The following is a 17,761-nucleotide window of genomic DNA, read 5'->3' on the forward strand; positions in this document are numbered from 1 at the left end:
CTAACTAATCACTCAAAGACTTTCTTGGATTTCAAATATTTAAAAAAAAAGTCCATCAAAAAAGTGTGAAACAATATTGGTGAGAATTTGAAAACTTTCAATCTGATCTGCGAGTAACATTTATTTTGATCTGTCCTATCAAATTTTAAAGAATTAGAACTTTCAGGAAATACTAGCTAAGCTCTGAATAGTGTCTTGTAGTGATTAATCCAATGAGTAAAGTTACTTGTTTTATTTAAAAAATTGGAAATGCAGAAATTTCTCATACTTCCACAGGACTGCTTCTTCTAATTTCTAAAATCACACTGTTCACTGATATGCTTTTAAAGACGATCATAGTTGTAATAAATGTAATGAAACTTGCCAGCAACCTTTTGTTATGTCAGTAAAAATATATGTTTTTTGACCAAGCCATCAGTCCCATTCATTTTTAACTTAGAATGTCAAATTAAGAGGGTATTGTGGGCTGGGAAGAATATGTTTTCCATGTAAAGATTATTCTTATACCGCAATGTTTACTGCTTGAATAAAATAATGCAAAATCATTTCACAAAATGGAATTTCAAAGTTTCAACTTCTCTATTCCTTGCATGTGAAGTAAAAAGTCTGTATGCCTGCTTTTCCATTCCACTGCACCCTCAGTAGGGGTAAATAAATCAAGAGAACTTTGAATGTCAGCAAAGCTTTAGAGATAGCTGTTGTATTCCATTTTTTGGTAGATGCAGGCAGTGGGATCCTGACTTTAAGAATTGTTTGATGCACAATATCTATGTGGCTGCTCTCTCTCTTTTCAGAGAGGAGAATTCTGAATAATTTGACAGGGTAGAGAGATGTCAAATGTGGCTTCCTGCTGCATCATGATCAGAAAAGTTTGGCATGTGGGGATTTATATGGGATTTGCTGGGAAGTGAGGCACCTACTGGGCTATTCACCCTGCCAAAGGCACAAGACCAGATGGCTCTCAGGTCATGTTAGGCATGGTTGGCCGAAAATAACTTTCCTTCATTCTTGGACTTTTGCAGGCATGTTTCTAACTTCTAGTAAAAAAAAAGTCCAGGGCCATGTGGTACCAAGGACCTCACTGACTCATACCTAATTTCACTGAAAAATACTCTGTTGAGCAAGCAGTCTTATAAAAACGCGCTAGAATGAAATCTCTTTCTAAGAAAAAAGTCTGGACATGAATGGATAGAGGTATTAATAAAGGAAGACTGCTAGAAGCCAGGTCTGGAGTGATTTTGACATTGCCTTAATTTCCTTTCCTGGGCTGAACAGTCTCTCCCTTTTCTTTCCCTTCTTCTTTTGCCCCAAATATCTCACGTACATGGATTTTACATCAGTGTAATTGGCTTTGGTGGCCTAAGCCCCCTGGTGTCGGTAAATTTTGTTCAAGATTTATGAGGTTGCAACTAAGATTAGAAACTGGATTTAAGAATAGCATATATCTTGCAGAGATATGAATGGATTCATTTCTCAAGAAAATTAAATGGGTGAATTGAAAATGTTTTCTTCTGCTACAGTAATAGAGAAAGGGGGTTGGTAAGCTCATTCAAAATTATGGCCTCTGAAGCAAATCTTTAATATATTTTTCAATACATGATAATTTTATCTGTCATCACTATCAAATAGCTTTAATGTTATTCACTTAACATCATTCAAGAAACAACTTAACTAACGTCTCCGACAGAGAATTCATCTTCTGTTATTTCTCCAGCTGTATTTTCCTTCTTACAATCTCCAAAATTACTCTAGTGCTGACTCCTCCTACTAAATTACAATATCCAAACAATTTAAATTAGTATGTCATGAGATTGGAGTCGTTTTGTGTTTGACCTAATTATTAAAATTACTTTCTGAGAACTAATGGTGTAATTACTCTTATAATTAGTAAAATAAAGAACCTGTAACTGCTCAGACTGGGAGCAGCTGATATGATCAAGCTTTAAATTGAAAAAATCCAAAATTTTCTTGCCCATCGTCTGTAGCTCAGTATGTTTCAAAGGGAAGGCTGATACATGCCTGCAATGACTATGTTTAAACAATTAAATCTTGTCTCCACCTTAGCATTTGATTCATTACTCACTGATGAACCTTTGTCCCTACTTGCCTGTTACTGGGAAAACATACAGCAGCGTCTACTACAGATACCAAAACATACTTGCCGCAGCATTAGTGATACTGCCCTGTGATAAAACAGGTATGGTAGGCTAAGTGAAACTGAAAAAAGGGCTCAAGTTAGACACTGACCTTCATCAAGCAGAGGTCTGAGCAGGCAGCCTGGGGCTGCTGCCTGCAAAGCTCACGGCCCAGAAGAGCCCTTGGGCACTGGCATCAGGCATTATTTCCCAGCAGCCCATATCACCGGCACCAGTGTGTGGCTACGCTGGGAGCAGAGTGGGTAAAGCTGGGACTGGGGCGGTGGGAATCTTCGCTGTCCACCCTTTTTCTCTCATCCTTTCTTCTCTCACTTCCTATACCACCAGAGAGGGAAGGCTGCCCACCTTGCTGATGCCCACTGGGACCTCCTTGCATGAGCAGACCCCAGGTTACATGGTTTGGAATAAGATCTATGTATATAGACTGCACATTATACCCTTTTGTACAATTTCCCTCTTGAGAAAATATATCCCTGGTGTAATTGTTTGGCTGGTTTGACTATGGATGACATAGGCATGTTTGTCTCTCAGATTAGATAGACCTCCTGGGGAAAAGTAAATTTCCATGTTGCTTACTGTGTATTACATCCATTCTAGAAGACCTTTCATGTTTATTTCTAACATAACGCAATATGCAGACGGTTTTTATTATTGAATGAATGGTGGAAGCCCTTCTGGCTGGATTGCATTTCTAATCTATTTATTTTGTTAAGCAATCAGTCAGTGTATACCTCTAGTTTTATAGGGGTATCTCTCATTTTGATGCTAAAGTTTCTGAGAGCTTCAAGTGGATGGCATTGTGTTTTGCAGTAATTTTCTCTTGATTTGCAGCCCTGAAATGCCAGAAAATGCATTTTGAATATTCAGTTATATTTCAGCAGAAAAGAAGAACACCAAGCCACTGCATCATTCTATAATTCTATGATTCTATGATTCAATAAACAGAATATCTGCTCAAAAACATTTTAGTGTGTTAATATTTTGGGCTCAATATTCACTTATCATGAAAGCTATGTGCATCTTGGCTTTGACCACATGACCCAGACACAGAATTATGCTGTGCCCTACAGAAGTATTCTGCACATCTTGATTTGCACATAAATTATTCAAGTGTCAGCAACAGAGGTTGCGACACCATACACAAAGAGTATAAAATCCCCAAACAAGAGAGTGAAAATTCTGTAAATACACTGTCTTTTCTGTTAGTAATACAGAAATTTTTTCCCAAAAGGATGTATATAGCTCAAAATGGGCTCGGATCCTCCTAAATGCATGATATAGCTTTTTCTCCTGTAGCTGACTCCAGTCAAACATAAAATGACTGACAAATACAGTAAGCAAAATGAAAGCCCCATGCAGAATTAGCCCACATTATTGTTTGAGGAAGAATAAACAACGAATGTACAAATAAGTTGCTAATTTGCATTTTCTTTTCATTCTGACATCTTGAATAAGAGATTAAAAAAGGAATTGTTACCTAAATTAATAATTAAAATATTTTCTGCATCCAAAATATGCAAACAGAATATGCAACAGAAGATGTTGAGGCCTGCACCATCATAAACAGATGTGAAATTCTCTTAGACACAAAAGCTAAGATGGGCTGCCATGAGGCTGAACAAAGATGAGAGTCTCCAGGCTATTTAAAGATATCAGTGTTTCAACAGACGAAGCAGGGTAAGTGGTTCTCCACCACAGAGCAAAGTAGTGACTGGAAAAGCAGCAAAGACGCAGGTTTTGAGCCTTCCCAGGGTCTGTGTTGCCATCACAAGAGCAATCTGCCCTGAAGAACTATTTATGGTTACTGCTAATGGGTCATCCTTTACTGTGGGGACTCAGATCTTGACAACATATGACTACTAAAATTTTCCTTTGGTGTTTTTTGTAGAGATCGAAAGCTATGGAAAAATGTGCACAAATATAGCTCCCTGATTTGTACCATGGAATTCCATTAATTTTGGCCTTTATTGTAAAATGGTTCATTTCTGAGATGAGGATAGGCCATTCATACAATGGCCTGAATCCAGCCATTGTGAGGTTGATATCTCTGCTGCATTTTCCTTAATTCACTGGGTTTATGACATCTAAGTATTGGAAATGGAAAATATGGCTGAAATAAATACTAAATTTCTATGCACTGTGAAATCCGTATTTTTTAGGAGCAAATTAAAATGGAGCCATACCCGGAAAGAAGACCTTTGTCATATTTTCTGTTGTGCTTAACACCTTGGTTGCATTTTTTTTGCTGCATTAAGCTACATTAAAATCCTACATAAATCTGTAATCATACAACACAGTTGTAAACTTAAAAAGTACCAGTTTTATTTCATGTTGTCACGTACTGTTAAAAATGAACTTTGTTATTAGGTGTTGGATTGTAACGCATTGCAGGGCCCAAGGAGAATACACTTGGGACTTCAGTACAGCATTAGCTTATCAGAAACATGCACAGCTGTTTTCACTAAGAAGGTAACGCTTAAAGCCAGGCATAGAAATAGAACTTAATAAGCAAAATAAAACAAAAACTACAGCATTCTCATTTTTTAAACAAAATGCAGGTATCCTTTTCAAGAGGCTATCAAAGCTATAGGTACTCCTTTTTAAACGATCATTGAACTTTAGACTTTTAATTAAGATCAATCTTACTGATTGAAGTAATAAAGAAAAAGGAAGACAAACAGCACTTAAATAACAGTGCTTCCGACTTCCAACTAGCGTAATAAATACATATAAACAGCATATTAAAACTGCAGATACTAGATATGTGCTGATGTCAGATAATGCTTCAGACCTACTTCTTTGAGAACTTGCTGGGGAGGTTAGGAAACGTGCCACTGCCCACCCTGCTCCACGCCACTTCCACTCTTTGCTCCAGGCTATACATGTCCCGGAATACGTACCTGGACTGAATAAGGTGCATCAGTACTTTTTCCCAAAGGACTTGTGGTTTTAATCTTTAAACAAGTTTTAAGCAATTGTTATACTAAAAACATGTAGAAACCATGCTTTTGAGGTTCACCAGCAATAAGAAGGATTAAGTGACCTTCTGTAACTAGGATAACAATGTTTGTTTTACGTGGTCTTTTTACAGCATCTTTCTCCTGACAGCTGAACGCTTCCAATGATTTAAAATGGATCTCATGTTTCCTTTCCTTCCTATCCTCTTTCATTTTCAACAAAGAACTCCCTTGTTGTTTCTGTTCCTGTTTCACTCTGCATGTGAGGGAGTGGAAATGCCGTGTGCCTCAAACTTGTCAGAAAAGTTCATGTCATCAAAAGGAGTTTGACATTTTGATCCCAAAGTGACTGCATCTCCAGTCATGCCTTGCATGAAGGAGGCCCATTGTCTGTGACCAGCTCCCGCACATCTCCAGCACTCATGGTATTCCTTCTGTTCCGCTAAAATTGAATTTAGAATGGCTCTCCTGGGGGAATATAGTCACAAAAAGGAGAGCTACCCTAGCTGCCGAGCCGCTCACAAGAAAGATTTTAGTATCTGACTCAACGATGCTTCCAGCTTCCCTGTTAGGTAAAAGAGAGATATTATGACCTACATGATGGCCAGATACAGTAGCACCACTTGCCTCCAAGGGAGTGGAAGAGCTGCATAGAGCTGCTGATACCAGCAAAGGGTGGTAGGGGTAGGTGGGCTGGAAAGAAGAGCTGGAGAGAACTACAGACAGTTCTCCTTCCAGGTGTTATTCATGAGAAACTCAATGGTGGCTTCAGGTATGGCACACCCTATTCCACTCAGTGAAATCCATTGAGGAGTAGTTTACACTCTAAACTCAGTAGTTTGGATCCTCTTCAGGCTTCAGGTTAGAATTTCCGAGGTTATCAAACCAAAGTTTGCTGGTTGTAAAAAGACTCTGTTTCATAATCTAGGGAAGAAATCAACGGTTTCCAAGTGGAAAATTTATGTAATGGTAGAAGAGATTGTTTGGAGCATCAGATAAACAACAGAGAAGGGGTTAAAAAATGGAAGAGTTGTCCACAAGTGAAAGGAAATTAAGAGGATTTGGGCAGAGTGGGGCACAGTTCTGCTCTCCCCATCCTGTGGGCATGAAGGATTGTAGGTAGCAAAGGTTAATGCTGCTGTTGTCTCACTGCTCCCCTTTCTCACTCAAACCAGCATAATTTCTTTGGTACTATGTCTCCTTTCCTTCTTCAGGAGGGTTGTCTAAAAGCCACGAGGCAGAGATTTCATGGGAGCTTGTTGGTTACTTAGAGCTTCCACAGGGCTTGGAGAACTGAAAGCTTCCAGATACAGCAGAGCATGTAGGATGAGTTTAGTATCACTGTGAATGGTTTCTGAGCATTCTTATCAAGCACATCCTGGCATGTCTTATAAGCTACAGCAGCCAAAGCAGCGGAATAGCTATCATATGGTTCTGAATGGGTGGGACTAGAAACGGCGTTTTTTGACTCTGACTTTTCCCTTATGAATTTTAGTTTAGTTTTGCATGCAGAAAATTATGTTAAAAAATAGTATATTTAATTATAGATGTATTTAACCAACACCTAATAGAGATTTTTGCATAGACAAGACATTTCCACCTCAATCTTTAAAATACGCTAGAAGTGAAATATGCTTCCAGTACTTCAAAACCTGCTGACTATTGAGTGTTTAAAATGTACCTTTCTCACTCATACAGATGGAGTTTCACATTAGCTATCGTGTATTTAAAAATGTGCTTTTCCCCCAGTATCAGACAGGCTGCATAGATGGCTCCAACCATACACAAGTTTGCCAGGAACTGAAGGCTTGGGCGGTTGAACTTTCCTCCCAATCCACGTGGAGAGCAAATCCCATCTTCCCAATGGAAGGATCAGGCAGAAATTCCATAAGCACAAACTCACAAATACCCTGTGCAGAAATAATCCACAGAGAGGGCTGTTTGGCTCTTACTGCATTCTTAGCTGGTCAATCACAATAGCGCCAAAGATTTCTTGCCAACTCTCACACGCTTCTCTGACACAGCTTCTTTCACATTCTTCCTCATTTTGCTCTTATCTGCTATCTAAAAAACCTTGAGGAAATTCACAGAGGGGAAAAAAACCCTCTATATTTATTTAAATAACATTAAAGCAAGGGTGGAAAATGCCAAGTCTGGACTGCAGCATAAGCAAGGCAAGTGACTATTTAAGGCCTCTGGGGAAGCCTCAGCAGTTCTTCAATTCAGTTCCCAGCTCTCTTATGGCATCCCTCCCAAACTCACTGTGATTTACCCCTTTTTTTCTAGCTCCTCAGAAGTCCTCTGCCATGGTACTAGAGGATCAGAGAGAGGTCTAATTAAATGTATTTTTTAAACATATTTTTATAGACTTGTTCTTTCATTTTTAATTATTATTCCAAGTAGCAGCTGAATTATCCTTGACTGCTTTACATCTTATGAGCACCCCATGCTTTATAGACTCTGTTGCTGTGAGCCTGGCAGAAAAAGGCATGAGTTCAGAAGGTTTCTTCTGTTGATTTGAGACTGGATTGCCTTTATTTGGTTTTCTATTACATCAGAAAAAGTTCTTTGAAACCTGTGGTGTAAACCTGATTTAAGCCGGCATGAGAGCTCTTAGGAGCTACCCCTGATGGTTAGAGCTCTTCCTCCTGCCCCTTGCAAGTGCCAGTGGTCTGATCTCAGGTATTCGTCCACCTTGGCCCTCCTGCTCCTCAGACCGAGGCGACAGAGAAAGCTCAGCCCAAGCATAGTGTCTCACATGGCTGCGACGCGTCCACCGAGGTGTGTTCCAGGGCAGTGGAGTGCTCCCATACAATGATGATGAGGATAGAAAGGGTGGGCCCAGAAGGTCAGAAGATGTGATCGTCACAGTCTATAAGCTGTGCACACAAGGCTCTAAGCACCCCAACCCATGCATCAACTCTTGCTCCTGGAATGAATGACCCCTTCAGGGAATGATGCTGTAGAGGAGGGATATGAAGTGTGCAGGGTCTGTGCTGGCCAGGACATGGGCTTGTAATATAGATGCTTTTGCAACATCAATATATGCCTGTTTTCTTGCCAGCTCTGCAAAGTGCCAGAATTTGGCCCTAAACATTTAATGAAACCATTGAGATTTATAATCAGAAAAAGCAGAAAATAAAATAGGAAAGGGAGGAGGGAAGAGGAAGAGAGAAAACTGTACAAAAGGCATCTGATTAAACCAGTGATAATTACTGATATTGTTCCTCTCTGAGCCAGGATCACACTTCAAAATAAAAAGTGGAAGATAATTTTGTTAATAATTTTAATCAGCTTCCTTTTCATGAAGGATCAGAGAACACTAATAGATGGTTTTCCAAAAGACAGATGATTTGTAACACCATCAACTCAATAACTGAAACAAGAGACCTATTCTCTCTCACATTTGTCTGAAGTAACGGGTTCCTCTAGAGGAGGAATAATAGACAGAGATTGAAAAGCCTTGATTTGACCTAAATGAAAGATATTCTTCACTAGCAGATGCTTTATCCTGTAGTTTATTTTTCTCTCTCGCCCCAATGGTCTTTACAACCATGTTGTCCTGTTTGTTTTCAGTCTTTGTTTCCTTTCCTGATACCAAGTTGAAGCCTGGCTGGCTTAAACAGTTCAGGGTATTCTCTGAGAGGAATTTGCTCGGGTTTCCTTGGCAACAGGAGCCACAAGAAGCTCAGTAAGGCACATTTTTGAGCGAGGTTTTTTGTTTTCCTTTTAGCCATTCTTACGTAGGCATCTAGGAGAGAGGTGCTGGTTAGGTTCAGATTAATCAGGTAAACTGCAGTGAAAGAACGGGGGTAATATTTGGTTCATTTCTGAATTTGACAAACAACGCGAAACTGCCACTGCTGTTAATGTCCCTGCTGTTTGCCTCCCAAGTATCAGTAATCTTTATACTTAACAAGATTTGAAAAAAGAATAATTACAGTGTGATCCTCATGATTTGATTTAACTTTTATATAGGAACTAATGCCTCCTATTTTTAAAGGCTACATGCCTTATATTACTGGGCCTTTCTATATAATTGCTTCCTGCCAGTGTTTTCTTTTATTGAGAAAAGTCATGTAATGCCATTGCAGATGTGCTACCAGCTTGGAGTAAACATGGTGCTCTAAATCATGCGTAGTACAATAAATCATACTCCTGCCATTTTTTTAATGCTTTGCAAATCTTTGCATTTGTTTTTCTCTGGAGTTGGAGGAAACACAGTAGGAAGCAATGTTGTGAAATCCTGAAGAATTTCATTGTCAGTAGAGCTGCTTGAGAAATTACCCTCCTCCTCTTTCAGAATAATTCAGTATGAAAGGAAACATTTTGTTTAAATTTTGTCAAAAAAGAGTTTTCATTGAAAACCTAAATGTTCAGTTTTCTCTTTGAAAGTCCCAAAGTGAAAAACATTTTTCTTTTCTTTCACCTCATTTTTCAATGCAAATACCTTGGAAAAAAAAAACCAAACAAACCAAAAACCCAATGGTAGCTCTTATTTGGAAAAAAAGTTCCCCGTCTCTGTCCCTGCTGCTGCCACCCCAGTAATTTCTCCATTTTCTGCTATAGCAAATTTTAGAAAACAATGGTATTCTAGTCACTGAATGCAGTGTGGAATATTAGCTGTTATTCTCCTCTTTCAGCCATATGCAAGTTTGTTTTTCAGGTTCCAATAGATAATCCTTTTTTTTGTGAAATTGAAAACTTTCTGAAACAAAATCCTTTTGTGTAAACTTTCCATCACTGGTGTCAGCCAGAGGCAGTTTTTTTGGTTTGTATTAAAAGCATGAGCAAAATTTTGTCCATCTTTCTAGAGGCTCTCAGAGTTTACAAGCAGAACAAAAATAAAATAATAAACCACCCCAGCTTTTCCTTTAAATTCTCATCAGATCTATTTTATGTGACACTGAGGCAAAACTTTGGCTTTACAGAATACAGTCTGTGCTTTTCCATCTCGGAGTGCAAAGACTGGGAGACAAAATGCCTATTCCTTCTTGGCTCCTCAGTGAAACCTGATTATTTTCATCTAGTTTGAATTCTTTAGCATTTGAAAGGGCTTACTAATATTATCTTACCATAGAACTGTGAATGGGTTAACTGACTCTTGGCGCCTTGCGGAGGGTCCCACCACCTAGTGTACTTCCAAGAACATGCTGCTTCCTGGCGTCGTCACTCCTGCTATGGATATGGAGAGATGGGTTTCACGATTATTAGGAGAGACTGCACCATGAATTTAGTGTGTGGCTAATAATAGTAGGCAATTGGTGTTATATAATTGTTATTTTTCTGCCTATTTTTCTAGTGATCATTTATCCAAATGCAAAAAATTAGCATATTTTGTAGTTGCTAAGACGTAACTTGATTATAACTAATTCAGCCGTAGAGATTGCTTAGATGATGCCCAGATGCATATATATAGCAAATGTTTTTATTACATTTCAGATTCCTGTCCTGGTAGTTTTTGCTGGACTTAAAAACTGAACTGCCGCAGGTTCAGAGCCTGATATATCCTATTAAGGACACTCGACTAAAGAGAATACTTCTCGCTGACACAGGGGCTTAACAGATTAATGAATTAGTCTGTAATACCTTCTCCTTCTAAGGGCTGGTTCAAGTCTTGCTGCTGTTACTTTGATTAGCACTATCTCCTCTGGTGCTGAGCCAGGCAATTCTGCATATTGACTGTGCTGGCATTTCTTACTGCTGTGAGAGAAGCAGAGAAAAAATCCTGCCCTATAAAGTTTGTATCGATCCAAAAGTAAAATTGTAAACATAGCCAAAAAAGCTGTATTCTGAAAGGAAAAATTGGATTGTTAATGGTGTGGAACAACTGATGTTGCATCCAGCCCATCTTTCTTCCTTTAAATGTATAACATTGCTAGTCTAAGTTATTGTATATACTTTATATCAGCAATAGTCCTCCAAAACTCGGTCGTTTTGTGGCATTATTGATATTATAAACCACAGTGGTTTATGTTATTAACTGCCCTCTGTTTACCTCAGGTTGTTAATCAGAGAGCTAGCCATTAAGTGCTAGCAACACATGATTTCTCTAGGATTATTGTTAACATTTCTGCTGCAGTCAGGAGGGTTTTTCTGGCTTAGCTCAGCAACGAGGAAGTCTGTAGCTGATCAAATGTGCTCTTGCATACAAGTGTCACTGCAACTGACAGGAATTAATATGAAAGGCAAAATCTAATACAGAAAACATTACTTTAAACCCACTCTCCAATTCAATACTAAATATTGGAAAGGAAAACAGGATTCTAGAGCACACAGCTCTGTGACTGACCTACTCACAATTATAAATGGCAAGCTGGGAGATATAACATCCCATTCTGCCTCACTTGAATTGTCATCTTTAATTAAAGAAGTTCTGTGTCACGGATGACATTTCTCAGAGAAATGTCTCTCACAGTCTTGGGGAGGGGAGGGAGAGGAAGACTGGGAGCAGTGTTTTGGCTGTCTATTTGCTGTTTTCCCCGTACAGATTTAAGCGGTCAGTGTTGCAGCATTTAGAGATTGGCCCAAGAAATTCTCTTGGGCATTAGCAGATCTTAGCTCCAAGGCCAGGGTTTCGTGAATGCTTTAAGTAGACTTCCACTTAGGAGGCAGCCTGTGCCTTGTACTGTCACTCTGAATGACATTCATTCTGGTCCTGAGAGGGAGATGTTATTGAGAGATTTTGTATTTAGTTGCTGGGAGGTAGTGTACAGTTATCCCCATTTTACAGATGGATTTTGGGCCCTAAGAACCATCATTCAATAAAATATTTGCATGCCTGGAGTTCTCTTAAGCAGAATTTCAGGAGCCTAAATTCAGTAGTGTTGTTTAAGAAACCCTGTTCAGTGTGTGGAGGCATCTCAAACACCTTTGGCATATGAAGTTTCAGGTAGAAATGCTATAATGAGTTTAAAACTGTGCTCCTGGTCATGTTGGACCAGGTCCTTACCTTTACTGCAGTGACAGCTCACCTCCTGCTAGAGGCTTTTTGAAGTTCAGAAAAGAAATATCTTTGTATTTTAGTCCTCTGTGGAGCTCACAGTGCCAAGTATGCTCAGAACAAGCCTGACTTACTCAAGTTGGGTAAGGCAGTGGTGGTACCTGCTGTCACATCCATGAATTGGTGATCAGGTGAGTCACCTGCAGCCTCGGTTCCCTGGAGCCTGGTTGGCCTGACCAGGGTCGGGCCTCCAGACGCACCACCCATGACCCTACCTCCATCTAGCACTGCTGCCCTCAGTATGGGTGAAGTAGAGTCCACCCCTCCTGTTGAACATGGGCCACTACACAGGAATGCATTAGACATGAGCATTCACAAAACAAATGACAGGGATATAAGGAACCCTCCCCAGGTGCCCCCTTATCTCTGAATTCTTCTATTACTTTACTATTAATTAAAACAGCAAAAAAATCAAAACTAAAAAACCCAGTTGCATCTGCATTGAACATGGAGGAATCCCTTCCATTTCATCAGCCAACCCATGTCACTAAAATTTTCTTTTAGAAATTAGTCAAGTCGCCATCTGAAACAAGATGATGGAAGACAGCAGAATATGACTGCGGTCTCTGAAGTAAAACACACCACTGGGAAGAGTCTTGGTTCATTCCCAGAAGATGTGTGATTGATACCAGTGTAAGGCCATACTCTTTACATGTTTTGAGGAAGAGATGGCTGGATTTTAAGAGCATGGAGTCTTGGTCTAACTTTACTCCAGCTGAAGTCAAACAACACTTATACTTTGTGGTGCTGTTAGGTGATATTGTGAGTGCAGCAAAGGAGCACAAGGGTGATTAAGGGATGGGAACATCTATCATGTGAGGAGAGGCTGAGAGAGCTGGGACTGTACAGCATTGAGAAAAGAAGGCTCGGGGGATCTTACCAATGTGTATAAATACCTGATGGGGGTGGGAGGTGGGGTAAAGAGAGAGCCAAGCTCTTTTCAGTGGTGATCAGTGACAGGACAAGAGGTAATTGGGCACAGCTGAAAAAACAAGAAATTCCATTTAAATGTAAGAAAAAACTTTTTGTTGTGAGGGTGTTTGAACATGGGAACAGGTACCCCAGAGAGATTGTGGAGGTATTCAGAAGCCATCTGGACATGGTCCATGAGCACCCTGCTCTAGCTGACATTGCTCCAAGCCGGGGTGTTGGACTAGGTGATCTCTAGAGGTGCTTCCCAGACTCAAAGATTCTATAATTCTATCATATAAAAATATGATTCTATTATAGAAATTCTTATTTCCAATTGTTTTACAAGAAATTGTATGCTATATCACAATAAAACACATATAGACAGACTTCTTTTTTTTTCTGAAGATGATTCTCGATGTTTATGTATCCATAGAAGCTTTATTTAAAGTTACATTTTATTTAATTATACTTATTATGTATTTTTATATACAGTTGCACTTATTTACAAATATGTAAACATATGAAAATGCAGCATAAAAATAGTGTCAGCTAATAAAAAAGTTCCCTAAAATTTTGATATCATTCTTTCACCAGCCCTTTAAAACTAGAATTTCAAATAAACATTAAGTTCCCCTGCTAAGGAACCATTCTTTTATGCTTCATCTGCTTTTCTTCTTCATCTTCTTCTTTCTTCATCTTAACCTTCATCTCTCACCTCCTCACAGAGCTTTGACTTCCATGACCTGCATTTTCCTGATCCACCTTTATGTTTACCTTCTTGACTGGGCTATTGTATTTACTCACTTGTAGATCATACTGAAGAACTGGGATTATAACAGACAATATTTAATCACAACTGGATTAGAGGAAAAAGTGAATACATTTTTTTGGTCTCAGAACTAAATAGTGGCAGGGAATCAAACTAATGACTATTCTGTTCAAAGGGCAAATCTTCAGTCCTGACACACATTTTGGGAGGGCAAAAGTGATCCTCCTCCCACTCCTCTATATGAAAAGAGCAACTGCATTGCAGAGCCAGTGTGAAAAAAGCCCCTGTCTGTGCTAGGCCTTGTGCTGCTGCCAGTCCCAGGGGCTGTGTGGATCTCAGGGGTTTTGGCATTGCAGCTTCTCTTTAACTGGAAGCACATACAACTCTCTGTCAGCCTGTGCAGAGAGAGAAAGAATTGATAAGGTTGGGTTTTTTTCCCTATCCTTCTTTTTTCTTCCTTTTACAGGCAGGGGCAGTAAAACCTTGAATAAACAGCTCAGAAAGAGGCCCATAGCGTATTGATGATGAGGCTTTATTTTTTCCATATTATTAATCTTACCTGTTTTCATAGGGTTTTAGAACTCAAAAGATTTTGCTTCATAGCTGGATTGTTTTCCCACTATATTACAGCAGTAGTTCCACACTTCTACTCCTTTATTTCTAGTTCATATGTTTTGATCAGCTCACTCACCTGTTGTGGGGATAGCTATATTTGTTATCTGTCTTATCACAGTTTACTTCCCCTGCATTGCTTAATATAGTTCTCCAGCTTGTCATCATATTTCCTATCTCCCGCCACCAGTATTTGAATGGTCTTTACTTCTCATCAGTCTCAAATCCATCAGCTAGAAATGGAAGGTGTTGATAACATTTTCACTTATCTTCTCAAAGAATATAAAATCTTTTAGTAAACTGATCTGTTTCAAAAACATGCTGTTGGATAACAAGCTATTACTCATCTAGAACTTGGCTTTAATTTTCTTTTCACCATTTTTTCTGGTTAAGTCATTCTCTTGGTTAATGCAATCAAATAAAATTGGAAATAAAATAAATTACATTGTAGAGAAAATCACTGCTATAGATCTAATCTATTCTCTAAAAGGATCATTGAATAAATGGAGATATTTTTTAGTTTCCTGTTTATTTTAGAAAATAACACCTACTAAAATTTTCTAAAACACTGTAGAAAAGGATGCTTATTCACAATCCAAAATATCAAGCGTCAGTAGACTTCATGTTTGATATTCATGTTGTGCATCTTGAATATATTTCTGAAAGGCACAGACTGTTAAAATATAGGCACTTTGGAAGTTAAGGATCTTGTCAGTACAATTCTCCTTTTTAAGGACCTGCTCTGCCAAGCTCAGTTTGTCTCTGATATTTATCAGCTTTTTCTCCAGCACATTTCTGTTCTGTCCATTCCTGTAATTTCCAAGTATGTATCAAATCTTTCACAGACTTGATTTCAGAAAATGTTTAAGCTCAAGCTTAGTCTCCTTATTCAGTGGTAGTTTAAACATGTTCAACAGTTGGGTGTCTCTGTAAGTTCATTTTAAAGCAGAATTTTGCTAATGAGCACTCTGGTGTTTGCTGCCTGCCACAGCGTCTTACATGTTTCTCACACTCCCAGACCAAGTCCATGTATATTCTTATGCTCCCAAAACCAGTTCGTCTTCTAAAACTTCTGTTCCATCACAGTTCTTACATACTCCTCAACTCCAGAATATGGATATGTTTTCAGTAAATTGAAATATGGGCATGTTTGGGCAAATTATTTTAACTTTTATCTTTTCTTTTTCCTCACTTTAATTATGTCTGGGTTTACATAGAAGGTGTTCAGAACAGGATGCTCTTTTTGTATGTTGCTTTACTGTTTCAGTTTCTCAGAAAAGCTGTCATGATTCCTTTTCCCTGTTACCCAGTACTGTTGTTTTAAAACTGCACATTCATATTGTTTGCCATTTTCCCAGAGGGGTTAAAATTATATAATGGTTCAAATGTCTTTACATTTTGATTCGTCCTTTATGGTCTACAGACTCACTCAACACTCATAGCATCCAGTTGACTGACATATACGGTGGAATTCATCTTGCAGGTTAATAAGCTTATGTTTACATGCACCTACAAATTTCTAAGTCTAGCTCTAGATTCCAGTAACTGTGCTAACTAGCTCTGCCTTTACTGGTAGTTAAGACAGTTAAATGTTGACAGGTAATTGTCTGAACTGAGACCTGAATCCAACCTCTAGTGTGATGTGATACCATCACTGTCATTATTTTCTCTGTAGTCTAACAAGCAATAGCAAAGCATCCATACCAACCCAAAGAAGCCTTGAACCTAACCTTCAGCCCTCTGAGTACAAGTTCTTGACTTTGCAATATTGTGGCAGAAGGTAGAACATGCCATGTGAGAATATGTTCACCTTTGGGTTAATCCAGGTGCCTAGTGTCAACAAGTTAAAGTCAATTTTCTATTAGCGCTAGTAATTTTTCTGGCCTATATTTGGGTTTTGTTGACACTTTTCCCAACTTACATCCTCTGCTGATTCTTTCCTCAAGTTTGTTTCATAGTGATACTTCTTTCCCAGATAGTGGCAGAGCTTCCAACTCTTCTGTTCGTCATGACCTCCTGCTATAATCTGCATGCTGGCTGTTACTAACCAGCCATCTAGGAGGTTGTCAATAAAGCACCAGTCTCCCCAGGTTTCTGCTGAAGTCAAGATAAAGCCCAAGGCTTAGAGCTTTCTTAGGGAGCTTTTCTCTCTCTGCTGACCACAAAGGCAGGCTACAGAGGTATACTAAATTAACTTACTTTTTGTGAAAGAAAACCTCTTCAGCTATTCCAAGAAAATTAATCGATCTCTTTGTTTTCCTTCACAAACCTCTGCTGTTCTTAAAATAATATGAATATTTTGTGAAATCCACACTCTACATCCAGCACTATCTTTAAGAAAGATTTCATCATTCTTCTGCCTCCGGACTATGCATGATACCATGGGAAATGAAAATGGCCATAGTCCGAGGTGCTCCTGCTTGGGTTCTACATGTCTGCTTGTCACTTCTGAATACAATTCCTACAAAAGGCAACAGAGGCCCATGTGACAGCTAGGTGTGCTTCCCATTGTAGCAAGAGAATTAAAATGGCCAAAAAATAAGAACATTTTCCTCTTTCTGTTTCTCTTGAAAGAAAACAGGTCTTAGAGCTAAGTCTGATGCACCTTCCTGTGAAATTACTGGTCTTACAATACAGAGATTCTGCCATAAATGTGATACCCTGTAAAACCTTCTCACTTTCAGATCCATCATGTCTCTTAGGAACAGGACATCTGTGGGAAGTTAATGAATAAGCTTCTGAAAGGGGAAGGTAATGTTTATAACAAAACTGATTTCATTCACTCATCCTCATGTTCTCATTGATTTCACTCACTCATACTCTCACACCCACATACTTAAAAGCACCAAGACATGAAGTGGTCTGGCCAGGATCACTTCTGAGAGACATGGAGGACAAGAGACACCAGCTAACTAGTCCTCACTTCGTTTCTTGGGTTACTCTTGACTGGCAGCAACAAACTGGTTTTTGGATACACCCTTAAGGTGATCTGTTGCCTTAGAATCTTGCTTACTCCATCTTCACAAGTCTTACAGGATTGTAGGATCATAGGATAATTCAGGCTGGAAGAGGCCTCAGTAGGTCTCAAGAGCAATCTCCTGCTCAGGCAGGGTCAGATCTGAGGTCAGACCAGGTTGCTCAGGACTTTGTCCAGTTGGGGTTTGAAATCTTCCTGGGATGGTGTTGCCACAACACCCCTGGGCAGCCTGTTCCAATGCCCAGCTGTCCTCATGGGGAAAAAGCTTTTCCTTATATCCAGCCTGAACCTGTTTTGTTTCAGTTTATGCCTGCTGTCTCATCCTCCTGCTGTTCACCCCTGTGGAGAGTCTGGTTCCACCTTCTTGATAATGTC

Source organism: Nipponia nippon, unplaced genomic scaffold, assembly GCF_047370975.1.
Source record: "Nipponia nippon isolate SJK-2023a ecotype South Korea unplaced genomic scaffold, ASM4737097v1 scaffold_1, whole genome shotgun sequence".
NCBI lineage: Eukaryota > Metazoa > Chordata > Aves > Pelecaniformes > Threskiornithidae > Nipponia > Nipponia nippon.